This window comes from Anas platyrhynchos, chromosome 2 (genome assembly GCF_047663525.1).
Source record: "Anas platyrhynchos isolate ZD024472 breed Pekin duck chromosome 2, IASCAAS_PekinDuck_T2T, whole genome shotgun sequence".
Lineage (NCBI taxonomy): Eukaryota > Metazoa > Chordata > Aves > Anseriformes > Anatidae > Anas > Anas platyrhynchos.
In genome coordinates, this window is record NC_092588.1 from 99,973,982 (window position 1) to 99,989,320 (window position 15,339).

Consider the following 15,339-nt stretch of genomic DNA (forward strand, 5'->3'; position numbering starts at 1 on the left):
ATGTGATTCACCTATGTGGGTAAAATATATAATATATATATATATATATATATATATCTTACACTGCCACTGCTGTAGGACTAACAGAAAAGTAAACCAGACCAAACCGGCTGTATAAACAATACTCAATTTATTTTTTTCTACTTTGCAACTTTAGCTCTCTACTATGAAGCCACTTTCATGTGAAGAGCAATAAGAAATCTCAGAAAAGGGACATACCAGTTTCAGCCCAGAGTAAGAGACCTGTTAGATTAATAACAACCAATGACCAAGCTGACCTTGCTGACTCCACCTCACTGTATCCTGGAGCACATGGAAATTAAACCAGTAAAAGAGATTTGTGAGGGCCATGATAGATTTTGCACTGAGGTGGGAAATCAGTTTATTTGGAAGGACCATTAACATGTTAGCAATTATTAGAAAGAAATGGATAGGGCAAAAGGAAAAAGAAAACATCCTGATGCTACTTTTAAGATATGTTTTTTACCCACATCTTGGATATCTTACCCAATTTTGGTTATTGACAAAGGATCTAATGGAACTAGAAAGATCCAGAGCAGGTGACCAAGATATTCAGACTGTAGAATGCCAGGCAAACTAAATAGATCAGCAGACTTCACTTTTAAAAGAGGAAAGAGAGGGAAGGGTATAGAAATTTATGTCATGAATTACTTAGCACAACTAAACTAACTAAAGAGTTACTTAGCATGGGCTGTTCCTTGTGGTTCTTAGAGAATAACTTCAAAACATGCTTTTCATACTTTTTCTCACAGTGTGTAATTTAGTTGTGGAACTTGTAGCCACAGGGAGTTGTGGAAGCAAAAAGTATAAATGAGTTCAAAATGGGACTAGATAAATTAATGAAGGGCTGACTTGGTGATTTTTCATGGTAATTAGACTCAACAGTTTTGATGTGACCTTAGGCTGAGGAAGTCCCTTGACTGCTGATTGCTGGGTTCTGGGATGATGCACCAAGGAAAGGATCACTCTAACAGTGCCCTTAAATGTTGTAAAAGTTTGCCAATGGCCACAGTTGGAGACTATACTGAATTAAACAGGTCTGACCATGTGGGGTCACACTTTTGTTAAACTGAGACCCTGTCTCTTTTTCCCTGCCTCCTATCTACACATGGCTAATTTTGTTACATGAATATCCCGTGGGACCTGTATCATACCTTAGAGAGGGAAATAAGCATCAGTAATAGCAGTATAAATACATGCCTTTGCACATGACATCTCATGGATTTCTAAGATACAACTGTGTGGATTTCCTCCTGTTGTTATGATTTACTTTAGCATCCAGGGAGCCTACAAGGACATTGTGAAAAGACTGAGTGAGAAATTCCTTGCACTGGCAAAGAAGTTTCAAAACTATTCAAGTGCAATGTTTCAAAGACCCAAGTTCTTTGTGGTGTTTTTTTTTTGTTTGTTTTTTTTTTGTTTTTTTTTTTTTTATATATATTTATTTTTGTTTGTTTGGTTGGTTGGTTGGTTGGTGTGTGTGTGTGTGTGTTTGTTTTTTTTTTTCCTAATGAAAATTTCATGAGGCAAAAAAAGTTTTGTACCTGATTCTGAAATGCTGGTGTTTCTCCCAAAGAGTAATTCATTTCTGAAATGGCTCCACCTGCCCATAAGAGAATACAAACTAAATAAGCCTAGTATGTGCTGGAGTGCTATCAATATTTGATAAAAACTTTTTATTGATAGGTCAATATGGTTTTCCTCCCTTACCTCTCTTCCCATCATAATTCCACTAGTAGGACCTGGTACACAGTACAGTGTAGGTAAGAAGACTTTCCTTATTGTGTTGGGCCTTAATAAGTCCTGTTTTATTCCCTAACATTTTGATTCATCTCCTCTAATTCCTGGTATTTAAACTTATTTGTTTCATATAATCATACAAAATATAAATCTAGGAACTGAAGTAACCAGGCACTAGAAATATGAGGCTGCACATACTCTTCTTTCTTTGTTGCAACAATCTTAATCCACACCTCTTTTTGGTGTTTGATATCATCTTTCACTCTATACATCTAATTTAGACTGTAAGCACCTCAGGGCAGGGACTTGTCATTCTATTTCTCTGTAAAGCATCAGGCTCACCTGTGGTGATGTATAAGTAATAATAATATTAAAAAAAAAAAAAGCTGAACCACATCACTCAAATGAGAAAGGTGTCAAAATGCATCCACATAAGGACTTTTTGATTAATAATCCCCTTACCTCTTATTTGCTTTCATGGGAACTTTGTGGAAAATAAGATGCACACCTGAATAAACAGAAGTATTTGGTTGTGTGTTGTGATTATTGTTATTGTTGTTATTATTTGTTCCAGGGCCTGGGACTGCTTACTATACTGTCTTGTTTATTCATCAAGATACAGAAGCATGGGTAAAATAATATAAAAGCTAATTTAGTAAACAAGTAAAGCATGGGAATTAGTTTTTTCCTAACTGGCACTGCTTTTTGTGGAAGATGTATCTGATGAACTTTGATGCAGTTCTTTCCATTGACTAATAAGATGGCTGTGCTTCAGAGGCCCTGCTGGAAATGGTGCATTTTCATCAATGAGGCCACAGAGGTACATGGGCTGCTGCTTTGTAATACATTAGTGAAGAGTAGGCTCTGTGCCTTATGTCACCTCTTAGAGCCAGGTGATACCTGGTCAGGGAGTATGGGGTTGACTTGCTATCAACATAGTAAAGGCTGTCTTTCAATATCTGCACAAAGTTACCACAGAATCGTCTACGTTGGAAGAGACCTCCAAGATCACCTATTCCAACCTCTGACCTAACACTAACCAGTCCTCCACTGAACCATATCCCTAAGCTCTACATCTAAACATCTTTTAAAGACCTCAGGGATGGTGACTCAACCACTTCCCTGGGCAGCCCATTCCAATGCCTAACAACCATTTTGGTAAAGAAGTTCTTCCTAATATCCAACCTAAACCTCCCCGGCGCAACTTTAGCCCATTCCCCCTCATCCTGTCAACAGGCATGTGGGAGAACAGACCAACCTCGCTACAGCCTCCTTTAAGGTACCTGCAGAGAGCAATAAGGTCATCCCCAACCCTCTTCTTCTCCAGGCTGAACAAGCCCAGCTCCCTCAGCCACTCCTCATAAGACTTGTTCTCCAGACCCCTCACCAGCTTCTGAGAGCTCTAATAGTAAAACAAACAATCAAACAACAACAAAAGCACAGTCTCACATCTGCATTGAGGCATTTAATTTTGCATCATGCAACATTATTGTTTAAATGATTAATCCTGTCTGAGACCAAGGCTGAGCATGCGTCAAAATGAATGGTGAAATGGGAAGTGGAAGCTTACTAAATCAATGTCAATTATTTTATTTTAACTGCCTTAAAACTAGTGATGGGAGCTTTTTCAATGAGTAGACAAGGGAAGGGAGTTTGTTTCACTGCTTATAACACAAAAACTGTTGCTAACTTTTGATAGACATGCATCAGAAACTGTCACATTGACAAAGATGTGGGAAAGAGGGAGAAAAGTAGCTGAAGGACTGGAAAGTTTGCTTTACATCTGGAAACTGATGTCTCTAGCTGTAAAAAGAGAAAATTAATTGCAGCCTAAAAATGCCTAAATGAGGGAAGCTTTTGTTCTTACAGTAAAAGACTAACAGTAAATCAGTCTAACAGACAATGCTATAGCTTTCGGTGACAGGAAGCTGAAGTTATGAGGTGAAAAGACACATTTTGATAATAGCTGTGGTAATTAACCATTGAATAAACAGGACTATGGTAAATTTCTCTGTCCTTGAAGTCTTTAAAATAAGTTTCTGATAGAAGATTTGCTCAGGCAAATAAATGGAAGTTGTGCCGCTCAGAGGAGAATCAAGGCGCCTGTCATGCAGGTATGGGTAGTGCCTTTGTACTCAGACGGGTTATTTAAGGTTTTAAAATTAAAGACACACCTGAACTTTTGCTGGGTTAATATTAAGAGTTGTCTGTCTCCTCCCCTCCACCCCGGTTATCTTTTCTGACTGTTTTGTAAGTTGAAGCCCCACCTCACTCAATACAAGTTTGATTAGCTGCATCTGGCTTCTTCAGTGCTCCCTCATCTCCAGCAGAGCTGCATGACTCTTGTTGTTTATTTTATGCATTAAATGCTTACAGTGTATAAGACATAAATACAAAGGGAGCCTCTGTTCTGTAGGGGTTATTGTGCAGAAGGCAGAGAGGAGTAATAGCTTGGATGTACAATACCGGTTGCTTCCTTAGAAAGAATGCATTTTTTCAGGGCTAGGTTGGTGCTTGAGTCCAAGAGCATGGGTCTGGAAAATGGGCTAGGATCGAGAAAGAGTAGCTGGGGCTCAAACACTAGTTGCTGTGTCGTGGAAAACACATGGGAGAGTTGGGAGAAGTCAAAGGAGGGCATAAAAGGGACATTCAGTACCACAGGGGTGACAAGCACACATGGTAAGAATTGAGATGTGAATTTCAGTCTGGAGCATGGTTGTACAGAGCCTCAAAATGAAGCAGAAGCTGCTTAAACTTGAGACGAGCATGAGAGAACTGCAAATTACTAAATTCAACAAAGGGGATAAGGCAAGGACAAGTCTCTCTCCTGCTGGAAGATTACTGATCTTTAATCTGTTTTATGGAGGATGTTGTACCAGAAGATCTTAAATGGCCTTTATATGACTGGCATCAAGAGGACAGTGACAAGGGGGATAGCCATCAATTATTTATATTTACGATTTCCTTGATGACCTAGAATCTCTGTTGTCTTTTATTCAAAGTCCTTCCCATCTTCAGGATAATCATGTTTGTACTATAGTAAATCTTTTGCCTTCTATTTATGAATTGTACATAATAAACACTACCATCAATTTATTTGGTGGTCATTTCAGCTGCTGGAAATATTTCATGTCACAGGTCGATCTGATTTTCCATATAATCTGAATCAGTAGCACTCTAACTGATTGTTAATTCTTTCATCTCAACCTCAAGATTATATGGGGGCTGTGAGCTCAAATTATGTTTAACAGCTTTTGACATTTTGGATGTAAAAATCATGAATAGCTGCAAATTGTGTTCTGGCTGATTTGTGTGTCTGTACTTTGGGTAGAGAAGAGGAAATCTGTAATGTCATAAAATAGCCCAGGTGTGCAGAAATCTACAGTGACAGGTGTAACAACCTTGCTACAGATTTCACATGCGGAGTGAAACAACATGCCAAAGAGAAGGGTCTGAGAAACAATTCTGCCAGTTAAAGTAATTACATTATCCGTAGGTAACTAGTTTGTGGTATTTGTAGCTATTCAGAAAATGCAAACTTAATTCTTCTTGACCTAATTTCAACACAGTGTTCAAACCCCATTTTGGTTAATATATTTTTATTAAGCCATTTGAAGGAGAAACTCATTCCTCACGTAAATTGCTCCAGTGCTTCAAGACTCATGTAACTTGTTTAATCGTGATAGTTATTTGATAGCATTATCTAGTAATCACTTTATCAAACTCTGATGATTACCCAGAAGCAGCTTTGGGCAGGATTGTTGAGAACAGTATGGATTGATGAAGACAGAACTATTTGTTATTACGCAGTGAGCTCTATGGCTGGTGGGCAGTAAATGGCAGTGTTTTTCACATTTGAAACTTGAAAGATATATTCACTTCAGTATAACACTACATTACATTTCCTGAAAAGGGAAACTCTCTTGCAGTCCATAACTCCTTTTGTTCTCTTCCACAATAAAAAGCAATGTTGTTTTGCACCTATTTCAGTAAAGCTGTGGCTTCCCTGTAGATAAAATTGGAGCATGCATGGAAGTGTAAACTCACTCCCCTTCTCTCCCACCCTTCATATAAACATCAGCACTTTAAATCTCTCAAGAGATATCCCTTCAATTTCCAGTTTCACCTCACTGAATTGGCTCTGCAGGAAACAAGTTTGGGAAAGGCTCCCCTTCCATCACAACAACAAAAAAAAAAAAAACAAAAAACAGAAACAAACAAAAAAATTTCTTCCTGTTCATTCCTCTGTCCCTAAGGCATCAGAGCAAGTGTCAGAGGCAGCAGCACCATTGCTCCACCTGAGGAACGCTTGCTCTTTACCTCTCCTCATATTGGAGCAGTGCAGGTGTTTAAATGCAGATATGTGAAAAGTCTCTCCTTTCCAGTCCCCCATGGAAACTGTGCTAGGTATAACATACTATATTAAATTATACTCAAACTCACAGAGCTGATGTTCATGTGAAAAAGGTGACTTTTGGCATGTGAGTGAAAGCCACTGATTCCTAATCTTCTGCTCCTTCCCACTGTGACACATGCATAGGTTTAAACAGAACAACAGAGTAGGAGAGGGATACAGTCCCAAAAGGCTCTCTAAAAGACATGAAGATTCACTGGTTCTAGCAGTTTATTTGGAGATGGACTATGTCGGTCAAGTCTTCTGAGCACTACAAGCAGGGATTTCATGCAGCTAACGTGTTTTATTCTGGCTAACTGGACATTCTGGGGTCTCAGATTTGAGGTGCAAATGTCCAACCTATACACAAACTGGATGCACTTGGTTAATGCTAAAGATGTTACTATCCTGTGCAACAAACTGGACTTTTGATCCTTAGTGGGGATGTCTGTAACTGGAATGCTTCCATTAACAGTCCTTTGAGGGAAGCATGTGTGTGGTAAATGAATGGAGTGAAGTATCGATTACCGAGGGCCTGAAAGGTTTTGAAAACTTTCAGCCTCAATTTGTTCTGCAGGCCAGTGCTTGTGACCCCAGAAGATGCACACTGAAGTGATCAATGGCCAGGTGAATGCTGAGTTTCTGGAGTAGTTCATAAACAGGAGATGTCAGTGCTAGGATCCTACTGCAGATAGGCTAAGGTCCATGTGCCACCTGCTGATGCTGACCTTGAAATCTCCTGCTTCGTGTAGACCAGGATTTCCCAGGAGCTTGCACCCTGCCCCTGGTCCTTTGGTGTAACTCTATGTGGAAACCACGTTTGCATTGCTCACAGACTGCACACCCAGTCCAAGACAGGTGAACTGAGTCGATCATCTGTCTGCCTGTTGGGATTTGTTGCTTCATACCACTGGCACTACCTCTCAATCTGGATGTGCAAGTTCTTATGGCTTCTTAAAATATTCTTGCATCCTCAACATAGTTCCATGTTAATGGAACAGAAGTATGTTGGTGGCAGTAAGCTCCAATGCAGTGACTGCAGAGGTGACACATTGTGATCAAGTCCTTGATATGAATGTTAGATGTTTGTTTTCCCTCTCCCAGTGTGTTGCATACATTGAGATGAAGCACCATCCTGTGCATCAGTTTTTGTGTCATGTGGGGTGCATAGTCCCCTACCTGTTAACAGAATTAAGTCATTAGGAACTTTGTGATGGTGACATATCCCACAAAAATAGAAAGGTAAATATTAGAAAGTGCAAGCTACCCCTTTCTTATACTTTGCAGCTTCTTGCTTGTGCCTTATTTGTGGATTTTTTCCCATCTGTGAGAATCAAACAACATTTTTTTTTTATTATAAGCTACAGTGAATAACATATACTTAACAAAATTACCCACTGCATTTGCTGTGAGTAGCACCCCAGTTCCTTTTCACTTCTGACAAGAAGAACACTATCACCAAGAAAATCACCGACCTCCATTTCCACCTCACTTTTATTTGGCAGAAAACAGTCAAGTTTGCCATTGGCTTCCTCTAGTATTGTTCAGCTCATCTGGTATGAGATCACATTAAAGAAGATTGCAACAATTTGTCTCATCTTCTTGTGAAAGCACATACTGTCCCTATGCACTCAAGCCATACTTTAAGTATGGGTGATTGAGTGGACCTAAAGAATGCTGAGTAAATATGTTGCTGCAATTAGGGCTTGAGAAAAAAAAAAAAAAAAGTGAAAAAGTGTATCCAGTAGTTTTCATCTCTTTACCATTTGTGGGTAAAAGGTATACATGATATTTCCCCCATACACAAAAAAACTTACCAGATAAAACGGCAGGAAAAAAATAGGAAAAAATTATCACATTGAGGGCCATTTTCTGTATGGGTTTACCTGTAGAACAACACAAAACTGCTGCCTGTAAAACAAAAGAGAATCTGGCCTTGTAAATATTAAGACAGTTATTACTAAACTAACCTACTAAAAATCTCATTTTTCTTTGCATTTTCAGCACAAGGCAGAGATATCTGAAGCACATTATTCTAGAAAAGGGTGCTGCAAGATATGAATCTCTTCTCCATGTCATGCAATGGTTTGATTTTGCATTTAAATAACATCTTCCATCCAAGGATCTTGCAAGTTTTTAAAGCCATTAATTTAGCCTCACAACAGCCCTGTAAAGAAGTTACAAATGAACAGTAGATAACAGTAGATGTAATAGTAGATAACTTAATAATAGGTTTATCTTTCTTCTGTGGTCACAGAGACCAACACAAAGCCCTGTTTTATTTTCTGGATGAATATTAGTTTGTGATGCTTGGGGTTTTTGGATAGCAAACTAAGAGAGCTTAGGTTTCATTTTCAGAGAAAATGAATGCCTGAAGTTGTTCTTCATTTCAGCTAAAATTCTGAGTCCTTAGAAAGAAAATTGAGTGTGTGGTTTCAAATTAGTTTCCCATAAATAGGGTATCTGTGGTCAATGAACTACTTCAGAAAACATTACCTTAGGTATTTTGAATGGTGTTAAACAGGTCATATCTAGCCACATAGATGCAGATGGAGCCAAGCTCCTCTCTGTCTTTGCTTTGAGGTGATCAGGTATGAGGTGGTCCAAGTGTAGAAATAGAATGCATAAAGCTAAAAGCCCACAGAGGATTGGTTGTATTTCCAGTTTTCTGCCTAAAATACAATAAATAGGACTCTTCATTTCTCCATTTCTTAATTGTTTTTCTCCGTTTCTTTCATTGTTCCAAGCTATATATTTTTGACGAGGTTATATTCAGGCTTTCTGTTTTAAATGTCATTACTTTAATTATCTGTTGCTACGCATAATACAGAAATTCAAGTCAAACTATTTAAAATGTAAGCCAAACTATTTAAGCAGCAGTAACAGTACTACCTGACCCATGCTTTAATTGATAAACAGAAACAGCACAATGCACTCTATGGAGTCTCCATGTCTTTTTACTCCAGGACTTTCGGAAGAGCATGTGCAACATGTGCTCTTATCTGACAATAAGCAGTATAACCATTGTGCATTGAGATTTTAATGGAAGACTACAGTTGCTCTTTACATTCATCCTTGTTGACTTTATATTGAAGACAACAGGAGCTTTGTTGGCTGGGTTCAGGATCAAGTATTAATACCTAATAAATGTGTATGTTATTACACAGTGAAGATCTACTTTAGATTTGTTTCCAAGGTGCCAGTAGTCAGGAGGACCAGAAACTATTCTAAAAATGCCAAGAGTAGGTTGGTGATTAATGAGGAATTTATTTTATTTTGCAGTGTCTCTTATTTAACTGGATGCCTCTGGAGACATGCTTTAAACAGCAAGGCACTATCTCAGACTAGTATGGTAGATTTTCATCTCACGTTGACTCCATTAAAGTAAGCTTCTATAAACAGACATCAATTACAACCAGTTTAAAGGGTTTTAAAATGTAATCCAGCAGTGCTGCTTAACTAAATGAATCCTGAGAACTGATCTCCAGTGAATTAATAGAGCAGTGTGTGGAGAGCTCACTATGAATCTGAGTTAATGACTGGAGAAGATCAAATTAATTACAACTGTCTCTGAGGACCTGCAGGGAAAAACTCCCCCATATCAGCTAAGGCTTGATTAACTCTTCAGGTACCAAATTCAGATTTCCTACAATTTATTTTTAAGTAATTGTTGGTAAAACAATGGAGTGAGATGGTCTAGTATGTCACAGGTGGCATGCAGCCACCGTGGGACTTGATGCTGAATTTCACTGCAAATTTAAATTTTCAATTAAAAAAAAAAAGAAAAAGCCTAAGTAATTTTTTATTTCTTTGGGCTCTAACTTGCTTAATTGAAGAATTTATATAAAATATTAATGTTAATATCAAGTTAAGACTATAACAAAGGAGCCATTTTTCTTTCCAAAATACAGACATATTTGTACCAGACAGCAGAAAGGCATGCCAGTATGGCAACTGGCTGCCACAGATTTAAACTTACTCTCTCTCTATGCTTTTGAATTCACTCAATGCATTAAAGAGTATGCAGCATGCTTTTATATTCAACAACTATTCAGGTTTTCTGTTTTGTTTTGTTTTTTCTTCCCTCTTTAAGGAGCAGGTAAGTCATCAGTCCTGTCCACATCATCCCATAACTGAAGCTCCAAAAGGAGTTTGGAGTAATTAAAAAAGTGCTAGTTTTTAGCAATTTCCAAAGCATTTTGTAAGTGTTGTGAATTAGACATATGATAATGTGGTGGTTACTCTGAAAACACTGGAAAAAAACTATTTGCTGTGAAGTGAATTCAGTGATTAAGCAGGAGAACTGCACAGAAGCCTCAGTGCCCCAATTTCCAAAGACTGTTATCAATTTCTCCTTTCTGCGTTAGACCTATTCCACAAAATCTATACAATAAATAGAAAATCCCTGTTGTTAGATTTTAGAGAGACTTGGTTTTCTTCTCCAAAATGTTGCTAGTATTGCATTTTGTCATTGGACGGACATAATAAATATGCTTTCTTATCCAGAAAATGTACTTTAGAGTTGAATTTGTTTTATAATTTCAGGTGTTCACTACTAAAAGAATTGTGTGTCTGTCCAAAATATTCTTGTTTTTCAGCAAACACACTCTGCAGTTTAGCTAGCAAAAGTTTAGCTAGCATGTTTCTTTGAGAAAGGCATTGAATCATGAATTTGAATACAAAGCAATAGAAAAAAAAATGCAGTTTTCTTCATGAATGCAGCACTTCTTTCCAGTGGCCTTCATTACTTAAAAGCTGCTTCTTTTCTTGTTTGTATATGCCTAGAATTCAGCTTCTTATGCATAGCTCAAAGAATCTTTTAGTGAAATCAATAGGCTCCACTTACCATTTGTTTGGTTTTGTTTCAGTTGAAATAAGTCAAGCTCTTCCAGTCTGTCACTGCAGTGTACTTTCTCTAACCATTTCAGCTGCTCTTTTCTACACCTCTATTATTTTTCAAGACCTTTCTAAGAACTTTTTTCTTTGATCACTGGAATTTAATACAAGAGTCTGTGCCTCTCTCACCAGTGACTTTGACACAGCAGTAATGTCATTCTTGTCCTCTTGCACATAGTGTTTCTGATTCCATCAGTTCTTTTGGAAACAGCTGTTGCTTAGCAGCTCTGCAAAGTGTTAAAATAAGAAACTTTAGCTTCCAATAGTCCTGTAATGTGGAAGTACATGTTACCTTGTCCATTGGTATATCACTGTACATTTTGTACCATATTAAAATGGATTTGGATGCAGCTTACCAGGTTAATATCTATGACTGTTCAGTGCCTTCCAGTATTTGCCCTTTTAACATGGTAATTATTTATTCTCCTGTTGGATGAAAATATTAAACATTTTGAATGGAAATGTAAACCCCCTTGGGCCTTGTGGCGGTTGTATTCTTCTGTCTCTACTTTTGATCCATGTGGAAACTGTTAAAAATACCCCTTTCAGAGAATTATGCCCAAGTGTCAAACTGTCAGTTAGCTAGTTCTTAATCCATTTGACATGTACTATATTGTTATGGTATAATGCTGATTTTCTAAAAAGGAAGTCTAAAGAGTTCATGTCATCACTGTTGCTCTGTTCAACAAACATGTAACTTTCTTGAAGACTGCAGTCAGACTTGTCCAACTCAGTCTATTTTTCATTACTCAGAAATGTTTATATTACTGTTTCTTAATTAAATGGATCCAATACTGTCTTTTCATTATTTTTCTTAGGACTGGAGTCAGGTTATCAACTTTCCTGTTTATAGAACACTTTTTTTTTTCCCCCCCTGCTTAATTCTAACAAGTTTAGCCACCTTTCTCTAATAATGGACCTGGCACATTACTAGGATTTCTTTTACTCCTAATATACCTTTAAAATCATATTATTGATACTGCTCTTCACGCTGTCTACATAATATGCTTTTAATTAGTGATAAGCTTTTAATTTAGTGTTGATTGCTTTCTTTTTATTCTTCCCTTTTTGATTTTTTTCTTATTTCTCTCTTTGATTTGTTGTTAAACCAGAGCAGCATTTAGTCAAAACTGTCCTCCTTCCTTTTATTTCAAATGGTGATTTTCATCAAACTTTTCCTATGTTATTTTCTCTCTTAATTAGGATTTGTTCACATTCTGAGTCTTCAGAAATTTCTCTTTTGAATCCTCAGCTGCAAATATTAGTAAGGGTTTGGTCCTTTAAATGACATCAGGAACCCAATATGATCATGATCTCTGGTGCCTTACCACCAGTATTATGTCCAGCTGTTAATACATCTTCACCAGTCATTAGGAAGTCCAAATTGAAGTTACTCCTTCTTAGATTGAATACATCTTGTGTCAAAGAATTGTAGGTTTTAGAAACTGTGACAGTTTGTTGTATTTTGTTGTTGTTGTTTTGTTTTTTTCACTAAGTGAACATACAAATTTATCCCATAACTTGTCTCTTGTTACATCCATCTCCTCCCTCCCTTTGTATATTAAATACAAATACATCTGGCAAAAGCACCTTGCCATGACTAACAGATTTATAATAGACTCCTACCAGGGCTTTGCTAATGAGAAAATGATTCCTATTGCACGGAAATTAAAGGTACAAGGAAATGGTAATTGAAGGTCAGCAGTTTCTTGAGCATTTTACTATATATGTAGCATCATGTGATGTGATTCAGTACTTGCTGATGTTTGTGATTCAATCTCCAGTATCACTTAACTTATGTATTTAATATGTTTCTTTAATCTTTCTTCTTCACAGCTATCATGAAGACTAATAATAGTTGTTTATGAAGCTTCTACAGCATATTTAGCCCAAGTGCAAGTATATTCTCTATTGCTTATCTTTTGCTTGTCATTATTACTTAATTGTGTAACACCACATTTTTCTGTAAAGCACTTTGCAACCTTTGCACTGCACCAAACAACAAACAGGGATTGAGACTCCATAAATTTAAAGGAAGAGGCATCCTAACTGTTTTGAAACCATAGCTACTTTAGCAGCTTCATTAAAAAACACAAACTTGTGGTACAGTTCATGCAATAGTTACAGTAAGTGGTTGGCCCCTGCAGAGGATTAAAGAAGGAGGGACTTGGAGTGAGGAATGGACCTTCTCATTTGTAGCTTCATGGAGCAGGGATTATTTAGTAGTTTCCAGATTGAGAGCAGGAAACTCAGTGGACAACATTAACTAGGTAACTTATTCAATACAAGAGTAGATGACTAGAAGATGAGAAGCCAGAACTGTGAGGGTGAAAAGCCTAAAAGGAGATTACTAGATGGCAAGAACTGAATAGAGGATATTGAGAAAAAAAGTATATTACAGTCAAGCATAAGAAGAGATTTAAAAATAGCAAGTCATAAACTTTGTGTGGAAGTAGAGAGGCAAAGTGATTCGGGAGAGGGGAGAATAACAGTAGTTGATCTCAGAGTGTCTTTCTAGTATGCAGGAAAAAGAAACACGATGAAGCAGTCCAAAAATAGTCACAAGTGGTCAGAAAGTCAGAGGTGAGAAAGGTACTTTTGCCCAGTAAAAAAGAAAGAAAATGGTGAAGGTCAGTGATAACCAAAATTTTCTTGACAGAGAAAAAGAACAACCAGAGATTAAGTTGGAGGCCAGAGGAGGAGTGATGATGGTGTTGGGAAATGGGGAAGAGAATAAAGTAATTTCTACAATGTAAATTGCTCACGGCAGGGATCTGTCTTTTCTTTCTCTGCAGATCATTATGCATGTATATGACTGAATCAATTCTGTGTTTTGCAGATAGTAAGTTGTAATAGCATGCAGGCTCCCAAAGACAGGAGATATGGGGCAGACTGAATGGAAAGTGGTGGGGCAGGGGGGACATCTCTTCAGGAATAGCTGACGTAGAGCCTTTAGCTGAAAGTGTAACAATGAATGCAAGCAACCCAAAAGGGCTTGGTAAAAATATATATACATATATATGAAAACTTTTTAGGAGCAGGAAAGAAAAAGAGTAAGAGTGTATAAAAAGCAGTGACTAATTAAGGCCATGCCACAATGCAAGAAAGAATACCCTGGCATTCCCTGTCTGGGTGATTAACCTAGGTCCTCAACCATACCACACAAACTTCTGCCTTAGAAAGGAGCTTGGAAGCATAAAGTGATGGAAAGTTATGGAATATTGTGTGAAAAAAAAAAAAAAGAGAGAGAGAGAAGATGATCAGCTATGTCAAGCAGGTGCATGACACAGCAGCAAATGATCAGGTATCTCTGGTCTGCTGTTACCATGCAAAAATATGATTTCATGTATTGAGTGTTATCACAAGTTGCTAATTCATTACTAGGTTGGGCTGTAAACAAAAGAACAAACAGTTTCAAGCTTAGAAGGGTCAGTTCCAACACACCATGTGAAATCACATGCCATCTTCTACCTGCCAAGCACCTAATGTGTCTTAGCACCAACCGAGTGATGTATTTGTGTTAGCCTGTACAGACAGATCAGAGGGAATTCACCCACTTGTATTGAAGAGGTGGGATCATTTTCTTTGTGTTCAGATAGTGCTGTGAATATTTTCCTGTATCTAGGGAATGATTTCATAGCCACAAAATTATATGAAAAACACCAGCCGGCAAAGGGGATGTTGCAGCTGCAGCTCTGTAGGTGACTCTGAATTATCGCAGCTGCAAAATCGCTGTGCTCTTTCCTTGTTCTTGCTGGAGAAGCCTCTCACAGTACTCCTGATGATATGATATCCATGTTGTCAGTGTGAACAATTCTGCACTGGGAAGTATTCACATTGGGAATAATTTTCTGAGGGAATAATTTTCAGTGATAATGGAAGCAAGGGATTCAGGTATTTTACTCACTATGTGTTACTGGGCTTTTTCTGGTATATAACTATTCTCCAATATGCTAAAAATGTATTTTTATTAGTTTTAACCCCTCGAAAAAAAAAGGATAACTAGACTGATCATTCCTTTCTAGTATTTCCATACCTGAAAAGGAACTAATAAGGCCATCAAATGATTATGCTTTTGACCAAGTCAGTGGTCAGTATACAGCAACGCTACCTAGTTATGATCACAACCACAGGGCAAATTGTGTGGGAAAAGGGAAAGAAAGAAACCTGGGACAGCTTCCTTAGCTGTGATTAACAGGGCTCTACCCTTTATATCAGCAGCCTGGGGCTGATGGGACAGGGACCAGACCTACTATAGTTCTGTTAAGTGCACACCAACCGCTGTTAGG

The 15,339-nt window shown here is 37.8% G+C and overlaps 1 protein-coding gene across 7 annotated transcripts in view; it reads left to right on the plus strand.

The window, feature by feature from the left end:
• The window catches only part of POU6F2 (POU class 6 homeobox 2), a 323,051-nt gene that overhangs the window by 176,243 nt on the left and 131,469 nt on the right, over positions 1 to 15,339 (plus strand). The window lies entirely within an intron of this gene.